The 19781-nt window shown below is 55.4% G+C and overlaps 1 long non-coding RNA gene across 10 annotated transcripts; it reads right to left on the bottom strand.

Annotated features, from left to right (window-relative positions):
- Nucleotides 1-1441: 1441 nt before the first annotated feature.
- Nucleotides 1442-19418, bottom strand: LOC120890612 (uncharacterized). Of its 10 annotated transcripts, none has more exons than XR_013427378.1 (5): nucleotides 18801-19418; nucleotides 8723-12513; nucleotides 8194-8612; nucleotides 6424-7602; nucleotides 1442-5465 (listed from the first exon to the last, which is right to left on the bottom strand). It is a non-coding gene; the product is annotated as an uncharacterized LOC120890612 (long non-coding RNA). The 10 variants fall into 10 exon arrangements; XR_013427376.1 differs by lacking the exon at nucleotides 8723-12513 and having other exon boundaries at nucleotides 8194-8355; nucleotides 8447-8612; nucleotides 18801-19109; XR_013427373.1 differs by lacking the exon at nucleotides 8723-12513 and having other exon boundaries at nucleotides 1442-3493; nucleotides 3757-5465; nucleotides 18801-19097.
- Between the last annotated feature and the right edge of the window lie 363 nt (nucleotides 19419-19781).

Raw genomic sequence — 19781 nt, 5'->3', positions numbered from 1 at the left:
CAATTCCTGGTACCAAAAATAAAATTAAAATAAAAAATAAAGAAAGGAAAGACTTGTGTTTCCCCTGTTGAATATTGGCTTGGTGCCCTTGTTGAAAATCGATGGGCAGTAGAAGTATGTTTTATTTCTAAGCTGTCAAGTGGATTCCATTGGTCTGTGTGCCTACTGTGTGCTGGTAGCACACCGTCTTCATTCCTTTAGTTTTGTAGTTTGTTTGTTTGTTTTTGCACCAGGGATTAACCCAAGGGCTCTTCACCACTGAGCCACATCCCCAGTCCTTTTTACTTTTTATTTTGAGACAGAGTCTTGCTAAGTTGCTGAGGCTGGCTTTGAACTTGTGATCCTCCTGCCTCAGCCTCCCAAACTGCCGGGATGACAGGCGTGTGCCCCTGCACCTGGCTCAGTTCTGTAGTTTTGAAATCAAGAAGGGCGACTCCTCTCTGCTCTTCTTTTAAAGATTGCTTTGGCTATTCTGGGTCCTTGGAAATTCCTTGTGGATTTTGGGATTGGACTTGTCCTGCCAAAAAAAGGGATTTAGACAGGGATGGTGCTCAGTTCTACTCCAGATGCTGAGAGAATAAGTCTCAAAAATGAAAGCAAAATGAAGACACTTTCAGGTTAAATGAAGGGAATAAGAAGGAGAAAACTTTAGGCAGAAGGAAAATGACCCTGGAGGAAAGTTCAGGGATACGGGATGGAACGGGCCGCAGCGTCAACAACCAAAAGCCAAGTCCGTGGGTGGATCTAAAGGAATCAACCCCGGTGCGTGACTGGGGTCGAAAGATACGTCACGACAGGTGCAGAATCACACTAGGTGAGGACCGGACAGACAGCAAGAGAAAAGAGGCCCAGTTAGTGCTTCTAGTACGCAGGGAGCGAGGACAGTCACCAGGGCCCCGACAATGACTCTGCAGGGAGTGGAGGTGGAATGATTTTTTTTTCTTTTTTTTAGAATTTTAACCCCAAAAGGAAGAAGTGACAGGGAGAGAAATGCCACAGGGCTGGTGGGGCATATTGAAAACCTCACTAAGTCAGAGGACCTCAGCACGAGGTTACTAGTGACAGTGTCAGATGTGCAACGTGGAGTTCACCTGCAGAAAGACGAGGCCGTCAGACTGGATTAAAAAAAAACACAAAACACAACAGTCCCACGTACCGCTAACGAGACACACACCTAAAATATACGATGCCAAAATACTGACAGTGAAAAGGTGGAGGAGAATGTCCCACGCCAGCCCGAGCCAACGGGAGAGAGTGCGGTTCTGTCAATTACCGCCAGGGTGCGGCAGCCCACACCTGCGACCCCAGAGCTCAGGAGGCTGAGGCAGGAGGCTCTCAAGTTTGAGGCCAGCCTCAGCAACTTAGTGAGACCCTGTCTGAAAATTAAAAAAATAAAATAAGAATAAAAAGGCCCAGAGATGTAGCTCCGTGGCAAAAAAAATAGTATTAAGAACATCAGAGATTTTATTAATGTGAACATTTATAGAACTCTGTCTCCAAATGCAACACACACAGTCCTTTCAAATGTACGTGAGCTTTGGCAAAAATTGACAGAACGCTAGGCCCCTGAGCAAGTGTTGGTGCATTTCAAAGGATGCGCCATTTTCTTCGGATGCAGGGATTGGATGTTGTATCTTCCTCTGGGTTCTCTCTCTCCACAACACCCATCTGGATGCGTCTTCATCGTTTTCAAGACATTCTGAGTTTTGTTTTTTATTTCCTTATTTACTTAAGAGTTCTTAAGTTTCTAGATGAAAGTTTTTTTTTTAAATTGCTGTTAATTTCTAGCTTTATTAAGATAATTTCACAAATGAGTCCGAGTGACTCAGAGAAGTAAAGCAACTAGCCCAAGGACACACAGGAAGGGGCAGGGCAGGACTGGAAGCCCCAACGTCCATTTCTCTTGGCTCCCCTCTCCTGCCCCTCACGCTTCGTACCGAGATGCGCTGTTTAATCACTGCAGGCAAAGTTCCAGCCGCTGTCATCGTCAGACAGAGAAGCTTAACGGCTACAATAGTAATGAAATATTAAAATTTAATTTCTGTGGGTAGGAAATTAAAATGTTGTTAGAAGTAATAATTAAGTATTTTTCTTGAAATAACTCAAATAGCTCTGCCTGGGTTCTCTCCAAAGCAGCCGCGCTGGCAGGGGGGGCGCGGTGAGCCAGGGAGCGGAGGTGGGGGCCAACGTGAGCAGGTGTCACCCAGCGGGCCAGGGGGGACCCTGGGAAAAGCCTCTGACAGGAGGAGAGTGAGCAAGGCACCCACCAGCTCCCGTCCTCCGTCGGTCAAGGGTGGACCCTGGGCTCCGCTTCTCCACCTCTGGGCTGGGCCTGTTGATGGTGGGTCGTGCCCCTGCATGGCCTGTGACATGTGCCCCCCGGGAGAGTGGGCAGAAACCCTCAAAGCCAACGGGAGAGGAGGCAGAGAGGATTGGGGTCCAGCAGAGTCTTGAATAGATTCTTCAAAAAATGGTTCTTGATGCAAAGTTTCCAACCCACTGAAAGCGGTGGACCCCACGTGGACAGGCAAGACTCCCGATGGCGGCGGCGGGCGGGGGTCATGTTTCTGCACCTGAGTGGGCTTCTGCTCTGTGGGTGGTTCACCAGGGGTGACGGTTGAGGCCACCAGCCAACGACTGGTCATGAACAAAAATAAACGAAAGTATCAAAGTCCACCTTGAGCCGTCCGCGGTGGCCCCCGATGTGATCCCAGCAGCTTTGAACTTGGAGACAAGTTCGAAGCCGGCCTCAGCCACTCAGCAAGACCCTGTCTCACAATAAAAAATACAAAGGGCTGGGGACGTGGCTCCGTGCTTTAGTGCCCGGGTTCAATCTCGCGGACCAAAAACAGAAAGAGAGGCGGCACCAACTCTGGCCGCGAGCGGACTGGCCCCTCGAGAGCTGGGCTCGGCTCTGTCCACGCTGAGCGCCTCCTCGTGGAGTCTGCCTTCTGACCCCACGTAAGACCCCAGAAGGGAACAGGAGACAGAGCTGGTCCACCTGTGTCCACCTGTCGGTCGCAGTCCCCGCAGCTGAAAGTTCATTCCGAGCCCCGAGTTGTACCTTTCACGTTGGGGCCAGTGTTTAGGGACCTGGCGGATCTCCACGGTGGGGATGACTCATCTGTGCAGTTGATGCAGCTGGTGAAATGAATAATGTCCACAAATGGCCAGATCCTGGCTCCACTGACACGCGTTTTCCATCCCGTCCTCAGAGACGCGTCGCGGTTCTGCCCGATTCCCCTGAGAACGCGGTGGCGGGCGGGGCGGGCGGCGCTCCATCCGTTATGAAGTGGCAAACGCGGTTTTTCCTCCTGGGGTCACTTCCCCTGCGGCGAAGGCTGTTTTCTCTCCTGACTCCGGCTCTGCCAGGGCTCGGTCAGTGCCAGGTGCTGCTGTCCTCGGCCAGCGGGCGCCAGAGAAGCCGCAGCACTCGGGAGGAGGCCACGAGCGCAGGTCTCCCGGGGACACTGGGCAGGGCGTCCAGGAGTCCCTGCAGGGGGCAGCGAGAGCCACTGTGTGTGTGTGTGTGTGGCTCTGAGCTCTCGGGGCAAGCCTCTGCCAGAGACGCCAGCTTCCGTCTTGAGCACACTTGAAGTTGAGCAGGCCCCCACTGGACGCCCCCACTGGACGCCCCCACTGGACGCCCCCGGGAAATTAGCCAGGGCCCGGGGGGCGGGGGGGGGGGGGGGGGGGGCGCGCGACAGAGAGGGAGGGCCTCTGCTGTGGCTATGGTCCCGATCTCTTCTCAAGAACCTGGTTCCGGAGGAGCAGATGAGTCGCTCACGGGGGAAAAGGGCGTCCTTCTCTGTCCTTGGTGCGTCCTTGAGGAACTGGACCAAACCTGGGAGGAGGCTGGCCTCCTGGGGACGGTCACCCCACTCCTACCACCACGACCCCGAGAGCCCCATCCAGAGATGGCCAAGGAGGCGCGCGCCGCCGCAGAGCACGCTGCCAGGGAGCCGTCCTGGCTGGAGGAAAAGAGGGTAAGTCTCTGGGTGACGAGGACCCTCTGACCCACACACGTCACAGTATGAACAAGACTTTCCCAGGTTAACTCAGAGGGGGATGCCCTGGGAGGAGGAGCCGTCTTCATACACAGGAACCGTCACCAGCCCTGAAGCTCACTGATGGTCTCCCATGCCCCGCCGCGGGGACCCACCTGCCCTTCCTCCTTGCACAGGGCTGAGCGGCATCTGCTCATCTCGGTGACGGTGACGTTTCCGAGTGGCGCTTGTTTTACACACACACACACACACACATTCATTCACAAACTCTAATGAGACATGCAGGAGGGACTCTGGGGAGCGCCGGTTCTCCCCAGTCCCGCGCCCTTGGCCTGGAAGGGCAAACGCGGGCGTTTTCTTCCATTCTACCTTCTAGATAGATCCGTGTGGAGAGGACTGTGCTGTCTGCCCTCACAGACCTTCACCGGAAAACACAGCCGTCTGCCTTCTCAAACCACGCCTGGCTCGCTTTGCACCCTGATGGGGGCTCCTGGCTACTGCCATGGGGGTGACCCCACGGTCCCCAACTCCACCAGCTGGATGGGTGGTCTTGCCAGGTTTCCTATCAGCAGTCTCAACAGGGACCGTTTCAAATGACATCCCTTCCTCCAGCTCCTGCCCACACTCTTCCCTCAATCATACAGGAGTCCTGGTTTCCAATGTCACACAGAAAAATGGCACTTCACCAGCTTGGACAGGAACTTCCGAAACCATGAGCCAAAACAGACCTTTTCTCCTTTTCAGTTGCGTATCTCAGGTGTTTTGTCACAGTGATGGGGAGCTGACCAACACAGCCCCGTCAATGCATGCTTTGGTCTTTGTGTGAAAGAGAACGAAGCCTTCCATCTTGTCTAGGTCCCTGTTGTCTGGTCTACGTGAAAGCGGCCCAGTCAGTACATTAATCAAGATGTTTATCTAGTGGGAATGCCAATGAGTACAACCATTATGGAAAACAGTATGGAGATTCCCCCCAAATTAAAAATAGAACTGCAGTGTGATTCAGCAATCCTGCTCCTGCGGACACAATTCAGTTAGTATCTCAAAGAGGTATCTGCACTCCCAGGTCCTGAGTAGCCAAGATGTGGGATCGACCTAAGTGGATAAGAAAATCTGGCACCCATACCCAGAGAAATACCATTCAGCCCAAGAAAAAGAAGGAAACGCAGTCACGGGTGACAGTACGGCTGAGCCTGGGGGACGCTGTGCCGTGTGAAATAAGCCGGGCCCCCGTCGGGACTCCACGGGACCTCGCTCAGGTGTGGGGTCTGAAGATGTCGATCTCAGAAGCGGAGAGTAGGGGGTTGACAGGGGCTGGGGCCCGGTGGCTGAGGATGGTCCCAGGATACGACTCCCATGGGACGGGAGGACGAGGGGAGGGGACCCTGCGTTCAACAGTGACCACGGCTCGCGACACACAGTGCACTCGGAAACTGCCGAGGGAGATGTTGAGTTTTCTCACTGCAAAAAAAAAAAAAATATGGTAAATACGAGAGGGGACTCGTTGCCAGCCACCCCACAGTGTGCTCGCTGCCGGTCGCACTCCGTAATGTGTGCAGCTTTTATTTGACAACAAAATTCAGTAAGTGATGATTTCCCCAAAGCGACTGCCCGCTGCGTCTCCTCCCCAGGCCCACTGACCAGCTCGCCCCAGGCAGAAGGCCTCCTCCCCTGGGCCCCGGCTGACACACGTCCTGCTGTCCAGGGTGTCCTGCGGCACACGACTTCCCACCCTGGCCTCCATGCTCCTCACTGTCTCCCCTGCTGCCACCTCCCCCTGGGATCTCTCGAGGACCTTCCCAGGGCCGCTCTCTGCCGCCCTGTGCCACCCCCCGAGACGATGGCTCTGGCTGGATTAAGCCGACGGAACATGTGAGAAGGGCGTGGAGCGGCTGGCGGCACCGCGGGGAAGGGGTAGAGAGGGACAGCAGGCGTGGCCACCGGCCCTGCCCCGTGCTCAGCTCAGGCCATTTAAGGTTTTGTGTCAAGATCAAGATTTGGGGGGAGCATCTGGCGGATCAAACTTGTATCAGCCCTTGGCCGGGCAGGGGGCAGCGTTCAGGCCAGGACGGATTCCTAAACGTGCTGGCGCACAGTGTCCGAGGACAGAGCCATCGACACCAGGAGGGGCAAATGAGGGGGGTCACTCAGGTCCAGCCCGGCTGCCCAGAGCTCCGCTCTGTATGGAGTCGTCTCAGAACTGCGTTGACAGAGACAAGCAGAAGCCGAGCCCCTGTCACCTGAGCCACCCCACAGCACCCGGTTTCCATCGGGGATCTGAGGGCGAGCTTGCTCCTCCTCCTTCCACCCAAGCCCATCTCCACCGAGGCCCACCGTGGCTGGCAGGTCAGTTGCTACCAGGACGTGTGCCCCATGCAACATGAAGCAGAGGAAGGAGGCAGACGTGTCTCACACCTACCTGCGCACAGTCCCGTCCTGCCCTGGGACAGCGTCTCCTGTAGCTCCTACTTCCACGCTGGCCTGGTGACTCAGGTCTCCTTCCGGGGAGACCTGTGGTCATGTCGTCCTCCTACCCGGACAAAGTTGTCCCCTGGATGGGACATTCTTGGGGCAGTGTTTTGTAGCTGTAAACATTTGAAGGGTCTGGACATGACTGAAATTTGGAAGAAATATTGGTAATAAGAAAAGACAAGACTGGAAATTGAAATTAATCATAGCGTCCCAAGCAAAACAATAAAACTCTCTTCAAAAATTCAGTCGTAGGGACCTGGGGACAGCTCAGTGGCAGGGTGCTGGCCCCGCACGTAGAAGGCCCTGGTTGGCCGCAGCACAGCACACACTCACTGCAGTAAAGAAGTGTCATGGATGGGCGCCTTTGAATGTGGCGGAGGCAGTGGAGGTGGTGGAGCCTCCTGGGCTGAGTGGCCAGGGCCTGCAGAGCCAGGGACGGCTCTCTACGGCACGGAGCTCGGAGGCCCAGCTCCAGACGAGGTCTTGCCCCTGAGCAGCAGCGGCTTCCTTCCCTCGACGGCGTTGGCCACTTCAGCCAACGTTACAAACCTGTGCATCCCGGGCCTCACGTTAGGAGTCTGGTCGGAGTCTCAGGGTGGCTGCCTCCTTGTGTCCTTGGGAGACTCCAAGGCAGTCGGCAGGTGGCAGAAGGGACAGGAAGAGAACCACAGAGAGTCAGAGGGTGGAAGAAGAGCCACCTGCACCACAGGGTCCCCAGGCACGCCTCCGTCTGCTCCAGGGAGAAGGGCGCCGAGCTGGTCATTCCTGCCTCCTGCACAGACCTGACCTGAGCTCCCGGAGAGTGCTCCTCAGCACCGAATCAGAGATGGAGAGACAGACAGGCAGACAGGCAGACAGGCAGACAGACTGAGCCGTTTTAAGGAGTAAACTCACGTGACTACGGAGGTTGACAAGTCCCAAGGTCAAAAGCTGGAGACCCAAGGTCACGCTCCAGGCCAGCTCCTCAGGCCTGGGCGCCAAGAGGCCCAGGAAGAGCTGAGGCTTCGGTCTGAGTCTGAAGGCAGGAGGAAGACCAGCAGGCCAGCAGGAGGGGTCACTCTCACTCTCACGAGGGTCAGCATTTCACTCTCTTCCGGGGAAGTCCCGATCTGTTTGACTCCCTCTGCTGATGTAAATGCTAATGTCATTCCCCCAAACACTCAGAATAATGTTGGACCCAATATCTGGGCACCCCAAGGCCCAGTCAAGTTGATGCACTCTATTAGCCACAGCATCCTCCCAAACCAGTGCCTGTGGGGTCTGGTGAGACCCATGCCTCTCAGTGGGTCTTAAGTGTTGAGGGTCAGAGCCTCTGCCCTCTAGCCTGGTCCCGCTGAAGGGTCTACTATAGTTCTCTGGCCCCCTCCAATCTGGTGGCTTTCTTGTGTCACCCAGTATGTGGGGCAGAATATGTCCTCTGGATGCAGCATATGTGGCCTCCAAATCCAATGGCCTCCTGATCATGTGCCTTTCTCATCTAATGCCAGGTGACCCCAAGTGCAGCAGCTGGCCTTTAAGTTTGGAGGGAAGGTCCTAGTACACTCCAGGCCTCCAGAGCCCCAGAGAGTTCCCAGAAACAGCGTCCTTTGCACCTTCAGGGGAGTTAACCTCACCCGGATGCCAAGTTTCCCCCAGTCCCCATCTACACAGAGTCCTTTTGCTGAGTTGACACATGATCCTTGCCCATATTTTTGAGGTGCATTGCGATTTTTCATACCTGTGAACAATGTGTAAAGAGGAAATCGGGGTAAATAACACGTCCACATCTGGAACTCCTTGCACTGGGAAACTCTGGGCCACTGCTGTTCCCCGTCATCGATGAGTTCCAGGTGAGCGGGGCTCGGGAACACAGGGTGCGGGGACTGTATTACCCGGCACCCTTACGGGAAGAGAAAGAACGGAAAATGCATTGCGAACAGGAGAAGAATCAGCTCAGCGACTTTACCCTCGGAGCCGAGATGTGAACGCACCACGTCGGCGGGCCTTGTGGGAAGCCCGGTGTTTTGTCCACTGACTTTGGCTAATGAGGGTAATGAACTTGGAAGCTGAGCAGAATGCCTGCCTGGGCAGCTCCTCCAGTTTCCCGGTGCTTCTTTTCATGTGGTCTGTTTCCTGGTGGTAATCACATTTGTTTACCTTGAAAATGAGAGGAGACACTTTTATGGCCCAACGTCTCCATGGTGCTCACAAAGCTCCGCGGGCCCTTCCTGCCAGGGAGGAGCGGGGAGGCGGGGAGGGGGCCATACTTCAGTCAGAGCACGCCAAGGGCCAGATTTATTCTCCCTCCTGTTCTCCAGAGCACTCCTCTCATCAGGATGCGGAGGCCGAGGCCCAGAGGAGGAGCGGCTCTGCTACCCTGAGTGCCGTCTGGGCTTCCAGATCAGGAGACGGAGCTTTAACCCCTGTGTCCTCTGCCAGCAGGTAATGCACCTGCAGTTTTCACGTTCTGACTTATTTATTTTTCTTGTACCGGGGATTGAACTCAGGGGCACTTGGCCACTGAGCCCCATCCCCAGCCCTATTTCATATTTTATTTAGAGACAGGGTCTCACGGAGCTGCTTAGCACCTCACTAAATCGCTGAGGCTGGCCTTGAACCCACGATCCTCCTGCCTCAGCCTCCCAAGCTGCTGGAATGACAGGCGGGTGCCACCACGCTGGGCTCAAGTTCTAATTTTTAATCTACAGGTTCAGGAGTAGTTGCCCTTCTTGAAATAGTTGAGGTTTCAGTGAGTGACTGTGTGTTGAACGTGTCTCCACCTTCGTCGTGAGACTGTTCCTATCACACAAAGAGAGAAAGGGAAACACGAAACACCTGCTGTTTTGAAGACCAGAGTTCTAATATCATGGAACCACCAGCTAGCTGGTTGCTTCCCAGGAGAAACAGAAACACCAGCAAGAACGTTCTCCACCGCCAGCTGCCCAGCACAAGCGGCAGCCGTGTCCCGTGGCCCCTGAGTTTGTGAGGAGGGTATTCTGGGATGGGAGGGCTGTAAGACGTGAATTTTCACGATGAGAACCTGTTGAGAGATTGTGATAAAAACCGACGGCTTGCTTGACTTTTCTGCTTGAATCTTTCCTGAAAGGTTTGTGCGGGTCGCATCTGAGGCCCTTTGGAGGTCTGAGGGATTCTGGTTTCTAAAACAGTGTATAGCTGAGCCCACAGATAAGGTTCCCATGGAAAACAGAGAGTGGCCAGCAAGGGTGGATTTTAAGAGCAGCTGGAAGGGGATCGTGTTTCTTAAAGGGGGGACAGGCCACCTTTTTTAGACCATTCTTCTTAGAAAAGAATCAAGCGGACAATCCCCTGTTTCCAACTGGAGATTCTGGCACATGAGCCTCCGCGATCGCATGGCAACGTGGCTATAATTCTTCCCACTTTGGGCTCTTTCTCACGTTGGGAAAAAAAGTTTAAGAACAGAAAGGACAGAAAGATGGCCAGTTAGTCTGATTAGTCGGGGCCATTAGAGAAGAATATTCTCCTAAAGAAGAAAAGCTGCTGGCAGATTGGGGCTGCTCACGGCAACGGCGTCCCCAGCCATCCTGGGCACAGAGAAGCAGACCCTGGACAAGCAAAGGGAGTTAAAGACGACCCAGGGACGAGGACACCAGACATTTGCTTTAAAACCTATGGGAAAGTACCAGAGACTCTTTACAGTGGAAAATGCCCCACATACAAATGGTATCATGATCTTTTATGGAATGATACCCCTCCCTTCCCTCATTGCTACCGCGAGGCAAATTCCAGACGTCACTGCATCAGTGCAGAGTTCCGTATCTACCTCTCGAAGGAAAGGACTCCAACAAAGCAAAAATCCCACAAACGGTTATTATTACCAAAAAATTAACAAGAATTCCCCGGATTAGCTGGGTGCCGTGGCACTGCCTGTGATCCCCGCAACTTGGGAGGCCAAGTTCAAGGTCAACCTGAGCAACTCAGTAGGACCTTGTCTGAAAACCAAAGGCTGTGGCTGGGGCTCAGTGGCAGGGTGCTCGCCCAGCACGTGTGAGGCACTGGGCTGGATTCTCAGCACCAAATGCAAATCAATAAAATAAGGGCCCATTGACAACTAAATATAGATATATAAAGGGCCTGGATATGGCTCAGTGGTAGAATACTCCTGGGTTCAACCCCCAGTACCACAAAAAAGAAAAAATTTAAAAAAAGAATCAGGGCTCAAATTTTACTGCTTACTTGAATCAGAATTTTCAGATGAGGTTCTGACATTGCAAACGGGCTCTTCAACATGATTTTTTGGGGGGTGGGGCTGGGGCATTTGGGGTGTTTGTGTAAAAACTCTGCATGGATGCACAGCAGGGGTCTTGGGTGACTGGGTCAGAGGTGAGATGGCTCTGGGGCTTGAAGGTGGCAGAGGCGGTGGCTTCAGCGGAGTAGCTGGGGGTCTCCTCTCTCTCCTGGACAAAGCTGAACCGTGGTTGGCTTCTTCTTGGACCAGGGCCTGGAGGAGGGTCCTCCCTCTAGAGATGGGAACCAGACACACGGCCCAGACCCAGCTGTGGCCTTGCCTGGCCACCTTGCAGGCCACGGCACGGCTCCTGCCTGTCTTGTCCCCAAGAGCACTGCCTCCAGGAGGTGGCACATGCACAGCGACGGCTGCTTCCTTGGGGCCTCGCTGTCCCAAGGCCACAGGGGTCCTGCGCAGGCTCGCTGGCCAGTGGGTCTCCTCCCTCACAGGTGGGTGATCCAAACTGCATCCTGAGGGCCAGCCAAGAAGAGCAGGGGCCTCGCATTCCTAAGGGGCAGTGGAAGACAGCACCTCCTCCCCAGGGTGGCTCTCCACGCCCCTGACCAGGCAGTGGCCTGGCGGCTCGGCCTGGTGGCCGCACCCTCCCAAACCATTTTCTTGGAAAGTGGATGCCCTCTCCATCTCTCGTCAGTTATGGCTGGGTTTGCCATTCCCAGTTGAGAGCCGGTGGCCGTGACTGGGGCGTGGTGATGAGCACCATGTCCAGGACAAGGGGCTCCCCACCTCCTACCCCCGGGGAAGCTGCTGAGCTCCCGGCCTCGGCTTCCTCATCCCGTGGAGGGATTTGAGGAGGGTGGACGGGGTTAGAGCATGGAGAGGGCCTGGTCACGGGGGCGGAGGAGCCGGCTGCTGGGACCTGTGGCCTGCCCGGTCATGCACTTCCTTCTGCTGGAGCCAAACTCACGGACTTTGCTGGACACCCTGACATGTCCACCCAAGCCCCGACCTCGAGGCCGACTGTCTTCCCTGTTCCTGTCTCAGCCGCTGGCTTCCCTCAGTGGTCAGCACCGGGAAGTCTCGTCTGGGCTGGAGGGTAGCTCTGGGTAGAGCACAAGCCAGGCATGGGCCAGGCCCGGGCTCCGCCCCAGCGCTGCAGAAAGCCCAAACGGGCAACCCACCACCCTCCGTTATCTGCAGTTCTTCTCTCTCTTTCCTTGGCCCATCACAACAGCCCCCTCACGGACGTTTTCATCTGCAGCGTGAACTGCTGTCCCACGTCCCCCGGCCCTGGCTCACCGGCACCTCTCTCGTGGCTATTTCACAGCTCTGTGTGCCTGGGTGGCCATCGTCCACTAGAGATGCAGTTTGCCAATTTATTTATCTCAGCATTCCCGACGTCGGTACCACGGATTCCCTGAAATCGAAAAAACTTCTCACATTGAACGGGTTTGTGTGGTGTGTAGGGGACAGGAACTTGGGTATTCCGCTGGACACAGTCGAAAGAGCCATGGAAGGACCAATTCTAAATGTCTATGCTCCTTTATAGAAATGACCTCTTGGAGTATTCTCAGGAAAGATGAGCTGTTCTAGACGTCGACTCAAAGAGTATGCAGGGCACGCGGCTCTACACCATCCCGCGACGGGGTCCAGGGGCAGGAACCCGGGAGCCGGTGGCTCTGTGCTGTTCCCCGTAAGGACGACTGTAACCTGTTTGCTTTGCTGCCTGTTGATGGACGTTCGGCTCTTCCCAGGTTTTCACAGCGGAGGACGACCTCTGTGTGTCTCCTGCTCCGGGGCCAAGGCGCCTCCAGGTTCTGCTGGAGTGGGGGGCTGCACAGTAGGACGTTTTAAATGTCCCTGGCTGTGTTCAACGGTCCCCGGTGCTTGCCCCGCTGCGGGGTCAGCCCTGCCCCAGCGCCGGTGCCCTGGTCCGCCACATCCTTGCCCGTGACAGGCTCCCTTAGGTCAGGACCTTCCGTGACCAGGCACTGTGCGGGGTCAACCCAATGGGAGGACGCCTCTTCCCAGGACTCACGGGGGGGACGAGGGACTCCGATGACTTTCCGTGACACCCGTGTGTGGGGTTCCCTCTTCCCCCTTTCCCATCCTGGGTCCTCCCCAGGAAGCCACCCATTCCCTGGACTCTGGAAAGGTCGGACTCGTGGGGAAGACAGCTGGCTGCCCCTCACTGGGACAGTCCCCGAGACCGGTGAGTGGGGGACACTAGGCTCCATGAGGACAGAAACCCGTGCCCCCTTCTGGTGGCACCTCGGGCTCCATCTGGGAGCTGCGTGGGCTTGAGGGGCACCGGGAGCCACCCAGCACGGCCTCGGTCACAGGGAGTGACATTTCTCTCTGTCTAGGACATTGGCCCAGGACAGGAAGGGCACTGGCCCCCGCTGGCTGGGCAGGACGGGGCTCAGAGTCAAACTGAAGAAAAAAAGGAAGCGGAGACCTGGGCGCCTGCAGGCGGGTGAGGCGCTCCGAGAGGGGCTCCCCAAGGTCAGGGTGGGCTCTGGACAGGAGGGCAGTGGCCACAGTGGGGTCGGACTCAGCCCTGGGCTCAGGGAGGACGGGGCGCAGGGAACCCCGAGGCAGGCAGCTGCAGGGCGAGGCGAGTGGAGGGAGTGGAACTCGCCGGCTCCTGTCCACGGTTTGTTCCCTCCCCGGGCAGATTCGCATCCGTGAAAGGTCCTCGGGGCTGCGGTGGGACAGCAGGAGAGCGAGCCTGGGGCCACCGTGAAAGCGACAGAGGCAGTGGCACCTGGGCCAGGGCCGTAGCCCGGGGACAGGGGCCGCCTGTGGTTAGGGGTGGGGGAGGAGAAGCCCGGGGAGCGGCCACCCAGCTGGGAGCTGCCAGCCTCTGACGGCAGGGCGCAAGGGGAGGGTCCCCGTCTGAAGCCCAGGAGTGGGACTGGGCGCTGACCGGGCAGCCTGGGGTTGTCCCGCTCTGTGGAGAGCAGATCGAGTCGTGGGGTGACCGTCACCCGGGGTAGCGAGAGGCGAGGGGACCTGGGAGGGACGAGGTTGTTCCTAAGGAAGCTCTGGCCAGTGGCGGCCTCTGCCTTCCCCACCGCCTCGCGGCCAGTCACTCCCCTGCGCTTCATGGCCACCCCAGAGCTGCTCCTGCTCTCAGTGACCTTCCAAGGCCAAGAAAAGCCGAGTCCCGAGGGAGAAGGGCCCTGTGCAGGGCGGGGACGGATTCCCAGCCCCAGTTTTGAATATCGAGACCCTTAGCTCGCGGTGAGCTCATGAAGTTCCCGCTGAATGGGAGGGAATCCATTCACCGTCTATTTCTATCGACAGCCCCAACAGCCATGCTGGGCGCCTTGCGGGACAGCCGTGCCGGGCGCCTTGCGGGCTGCACTGGCACCATCCTGAAGCCCGGGTGCCGGCTCCACTCTAACGCCGTGGGGTTGGCGCTACAGCACCCCGAACCCTGGCACTCCTCAAGGCAGCACGTGTCACCCAGTGTGTACGTCGGAAGGACACAGTGACTCTCCTTCAGGAACAGGACGCTCTTGAGGAGGATGAGGGGTCAGGTTTTGGAAACAGTCAAGTCACCTGGAGCCAAGTTTGATGAGTGGGAGAAGTGACAGGGCTGTCCCCGTCCCAGGGCCGTCCCCACCGCCCGACCTCCCAGGTTGTGTCTGAAGCTGTCACCATCCTGCAGCCTAAAAAACGACTTCATTAGAGCACTATTGAACTTCAGCATCCGCGTGGCCTCTCCCGCCAGCCCCAGAGTGTCCCACTGCACCCCCTGCTGCAGCCCTCGGGCGTCACCACCTCCCCACAAGACTCCTGGGCTCCCTGCACGGCCTCCAGGTCCCACCCCCCAGCGGCCATCTCGGGCCCTCAGCCCAGGGGCCGTCACGGTGACAGGCAGCCAGGTTCCTGGCCAGGCCCGGCCCCTGTCCAGGCTCCAGGGGAAGATGGGCTGGACTCTGTGGGCTTCGTTTCCATCCCTTCACTTGCTGAGGCCTTTCTTCCCCACTGCAAATACTGACCCTTTGGCCGGGCCCTTTTCTCCCCTTCCCGGGGCTGCTCCTGTGTGGGTAGGGCTTTCCGTGGCCGCCATAACACAGTACCATGCACTCAGTGGCCTAAGACGACGGAGCTTCGTTAGTCTCACGTCTGGGGACTGAAGTCTGGGGCTCGCTCCTCCTGAAATCTTTGGAGGATCCTCCGTCTCTTCCAGCCTCTCACGCGGTTGGCGCCCTGGGCCTGGAGACGTGGCGGAACTGCCTCCCTCTTTACGTGGCCTTCTTTTCCGCAGGCGTTTCTTCTTCTAAGGGCCCCGCGAGTGTGACCTCACCATGAGGAACTACGTCTGCAGCACCCTCTCTCCAAATAAGGTCACATTCACGGGGTTGGGACTTGGATGTATCTCTGGGGGTACAAAATTCAACCCCGAACAGTGTCCTTTAGGCTCAGCATCCCTTGCCCTAGGTGGTGAGCTGCCTGCTGGACTTTTGGCTGCTGGCTCTGCCCAGATTTCTTTGGCGGTGCTTTTCCTGTGTCCAGTTGACGTGTTTCCACGTCCACCTCACACTAGACGTGCGCTCCCTGAGCGTAGGACCCGTGCACCCCTGTGTCTCCAGAAACAGAGCCTAGGCAGAGTGGACTTGAGGGGGCACCGCAGGCTGCAGTGAGGACTTTATGCACCAAGGCCTGTGTTGTCACCTGCAGGACGTCAGTTCTGCAAAAGAGTTGACTCACCAGGCGGCCAAACCGTGAGGCAGTAGGAGCCCTGTGCCTAACCACCTCCCAGGGAGAAGGTTTATTGGGTACAGAAACCGACTGAGGTGTGGGAGAGGTGACTGGGGACAGCGAGAGAGAAGCCCCTGGTGGTCTGTGCTTGTGCAATCTAACCTCAGGGCTCCCAAGAGGGTCCAGAAAGTGGCCACGCTGGGTACTCCTGACATGAGAAGGTCACCTGCTGGACCCTGGGACTCCAGCCCACCCAAGAGAAGGAGCCGTGGTTTCAACTGGTTTGAGCTGCCTTAAGTTCCCGGAAAACCATGGAGGCAACTGTTACCACGGTGACACCGGTGACACCGGCTTCAGAGGTGTCATCTACAGCAAAGTGGGTGGGACCATTCTGCTTAGCTCTGAAACTTGTGGTCAAAGCAAGTAAGCGCAAGTGAGGCCAGAGGGCTGTTCCGGTTCCCCTCGAGTGTCACCGGGTGACATAAAAGGACAAGTCGCATCTCAATCCACCTTGTGCTCTATCCATTGCCATTTCACATAATCCACGCCGCCACCCTGCCCGGGAGGCCAGGCAAGTCTGAACGTCCACGTTAGGGAGAAGCGCGCAGAAGTCACGCTCCCCACCGGCGGAAGTGGCTGGGTGGACTCCTCCAGGTCATGATGGCCAGAACCAGAGGCACCCTTGTGAAACACGTTTCCCAAATGAGGAGACGGGCCAGGGGATGGAAGTATCCATGAGCTCTCTCCTCTGCTTACTGCGTTCAAATGAGATTCCTCGAATTTTTTATCAAATCCCAAGAAAGTAATTCCAAGCATGTTTGGGGAATGGCAGGGCGATTGGAATGAACGTGCCCTCCTCCCCAAACAATGACGTGGTGGGGAGACGCGGAGCCCGACTGCCTGGGTGGGAACTCCGACACCACCCTCTGGCTTGGTGACCTTGGGCAATCCTGTAAACCAATCTATACTGAGGTGCTGGTGACTGATGGGACTTCTCTTCCTGTCTGAACTACTGTTTAAAAGAGAAAGCCTGGAAATCTTTGGCCCAAGGCACAGAGCTCTGCACTGGTAGGTGCCTCACGATGTACCCTGCGTAGAACCAGCACAGTGGGGGTCCCGAGCGCTCCAGCTGCAGGATCGACCTGCCCAGAACTCCATGCTATGCTCTGCAGAGTGACCGTCTTGCGTTTCCCACGTGTGTAGGGATTGTGAAGCCCCCAAACTCATTTCAAGTTGATCAACTTGAATTAGGGAAATGTGGCATTGAAATACGAATTCCAATTAGGATAAGAAACTCTATCAGTTTCACACAGTTAGAGGGGACGCTGCAATGAAGGCATTGGCTCAATAGCTGGCTGTGGTCAAAAATTCATAAAATACAGCAAAAAGGATCTTGCAGCCGTTCCTGGTGGTGAATGCCTATAATTCCAGCCACTCCAGAGGCTGAGGCAGGAGGATGGCAGGTTCAAAGACAGCCTCTGCAACTTAGTAAGACCCTGTCTCAAAATAAAAATAAAACGGGCTGGGGGTGTGGTTCAGTGGTAACAGGCCCCTGGGTTCAGTCCCCAGAACTAAAAAAAAAAAAAAATGGGGGCGGAAGGGACTGTGCAAAGGATAGCAAGCAATTCAAAAAGAGGAGAAGCAAACGGTCTAAGAAATTAAATGCAAAACACATGCATTAAGTTATAATATATAAATACTTGCAGAATTAAATTCAAGTTAGAGTATAACAAGGCAGAGTTGCCAGGAAACTTTTAGAATTGGTAACTTTGCAAGTTGAAGAGGCTCAAATAAGAGATTTAAAATACGTTCTGATCCTTTGAAAATTAGTTGGTGGACAGAGGTTCCTCGCCTGTCAGCCGTTCCCCAACCTGAGATTTCTGTTCTGAAGGTTCAGAAATTCATTGCTGGCATCGTTGTGAGGAGGTAGAAAATGCTGAGCTGAACTGGCGCACAGCCCGGCCGGGCTTCCTTATGTAACAATGACCTGAGCTAGTTAGAATGAGACTTTGCGAAATAAAAGTTAAGAGCGGCCAAAATCAATATGCGGCCAGGTTCCTGCCAACTTGGCCAACGTTTCTCTAACATTCACATTGCACAGACACAGAAGAAAGAATAAAAGAGAAGCCTGTGTTTTTGCCACAAATCATGCCTGGGACCATTGTTCACGGGTCTCCCCCCCTTACAGTATTTCATTTTCACTGTCCAAAGATGGATAAAATGGTTCCATAAAATCCTTTGACGGCATTAGAAACACCAACCAACGCGAGCAAAAGTCACGGATGGAGAAACGCGTGGTCCCTGTTGTTTCTCTGTTGTAACTAATGTTGGATCTCTCTAGCAGGCGCCTAGAATGCGCCCATCTCCAGAAATCAGGTATGCGGGGGCAGGTAATCTGTTTGTTCAGCATCCCATACTTTGATTCCCAGAAGAGCAGGCATGGGACAGAACACTCTGTCAAATAAACAATTGCCCAAGGTCTTGGGCAAGAGAAATTGGGACAGGAAGCAGACGGTGGACTCTTTGCCCCAGGTAACTGCCTGATAAGGTAAACACACCACGTACAATGAGTTCCTGTCCTCTGTGTGATAAATATTTATGTGCTGAGCCCTGTGTTGGAAAGCACTAAGCCACTTCTCAGTGTGAACATTGACCTTTGGATGCAAAACACAGGGCTAATTTCCTAGGTGATGTAATTAATTTTTGTGGCTCAGAGCTGTACTGGGAACAACAGAAATTGTTGTTTGGTGATTGTTTTAAAAAGCGATCCAAGCAGTTTGGCACAGCTCTTAGGTAACAGTGTGGACGTCCAGATGGAAACTGCTCTCAGTCCCACCAGAAATAGAAAGATCTGGGGACGGGGACGGCGTGGGAGTCCATCACCAGCAAACCCAGGCTTCCCTGGTGTTTGAAGAAGTGTGAGCCCAGCTTTGGCTCTGGATTATGTCTGAGGAAACTGAAGAATCTACTTTGAGGAATCTACTTCCATGTGTCCTACTTGAGCGTTAGTCAGATATGCAGGGAAAACTGTTTTCTTAAAGGTGAGCTAAATTGTCCTCACCCCAAACAAACGTAAAAGGCAGAGGACAGGTGGGGACATGTATTTGCCATAAATCAGTGCCACTGTCTGGGGGTACCAGGCCTGGCACCGCCACCCCCCCCACTCACCCCCAGTGTCCAGTGCATCTCAAGACGCCGTCTCACCCCTGAAGCAGCCGCGTCTCCCATGCTCCTCTGCCTTTCCACAAGCACCCGCGTGCCAGAGGACTCCAGGTCTGCCCAGAGCTGGCCCTAGGGTTCTTTTCTCAATAGTTGGCGTCCTCCTTAGCCCTGCTGGCCAGGACCTGGGGCCACAGCCCGGCTCCCTCCCTCCCCTGAGCTCCCTCCCTCCCCATCTGTCAACAGACCTTGCTGGTTGTTCTTCTTGAACACATTTCTCTGTCCATGCCATTCTGTGGGGGGTGCCTCCTTCTCCTTACCAGGAGGCCTGGCTTGCTGCCTGGATCACCCCAATAGCCTCTGGTCATCTGCAGGGTCCCCTCTGCTGCCCATTCCACTGTGCTCAGCAGAAGAAGCCAAGTCCAAAGGCGGAGCCTCCTGGCTGAAAATACTCTGTGATTTCCCGTTGTCCTGAGGACGGACAGACCTGACCTCAAACTACAGGGGCCCACGGGACCCAGCTTCCCAGTCACCTGCTGCAGGTGGCTCAAGGCTCTGGCAGCAGGACTCACACTCTTTCCTCTTTAATCACCCTTAGGGCCTTGCTGAATCTAAGATTAGCTGATGTATTTGCACATTTGCTCGATGCCAGTCTCTCGGGTCCCCGAGGGCCAGACTCGGTTGACTTACTCACTGCTTTGGCCCCAGCAGCTCAGAGCAAAACTTGCACATCTCTGGGGGCTCGATGAATATTCGTGGGATAAATGGATGGGGGATGAATGAACCAATCAAGGCAACCACCAGGATGGTGGGTGATGAGTTCATTCATCCAAGAAAGCAGCAGAACTTCGGCTGAGTGCAGTGGCGCTCAGCTGTACTCCCAGCGACTCCGGAGGCCGATGAAGGAGGATAGCAAATTTGAGGCCAGCCTGGGCAACTTATGGAGACCCTGTCTCAAAATAAAATATAAAAAGGGCTCCGTTGTAAAAGCCCGAGGGCTCATATGCAGTATGGGGTGGGTAGGTAAAAGGAAGAAAGTAAGTCACAGAAGTTAGAGTGGAGACCCTGAGCCACAACCACAAGCCTCCGCCTCGGCTGGCTGACTCATCCACAGCTGAAATGGGGTCCAGAAGGGTGACGTGAACACTCCTTGCTGCAGCTCTGCACATCCGGATCCCCCACCTTTGTCTGGACTCCCTTATCCCTGCACTCCACCTGGGCTCCTTCAC

The sequence above is a fragment of the Ictidomys tridecemlineatus genome, chromosome 11, assembly GCF_052094955.1.
Source record: "Ictidomys tridecemlineatus isolate mIctTri1 chromosome 11, mIctTri1.hap1, whole genome shotgun sequence".
Classification (NCBI taxonomy): Eukaryota; Metazoa; Chordata; class Mammalia; order Rodentia; family Sciuridae; genus Ictidomys; species Ictidomys tridecemlineatus.
The sequence above is the reverse complement of the archived record's forward strand: the minus strand, read 5'-3'. Positions and strand labels throughout refer to the sequence as shown.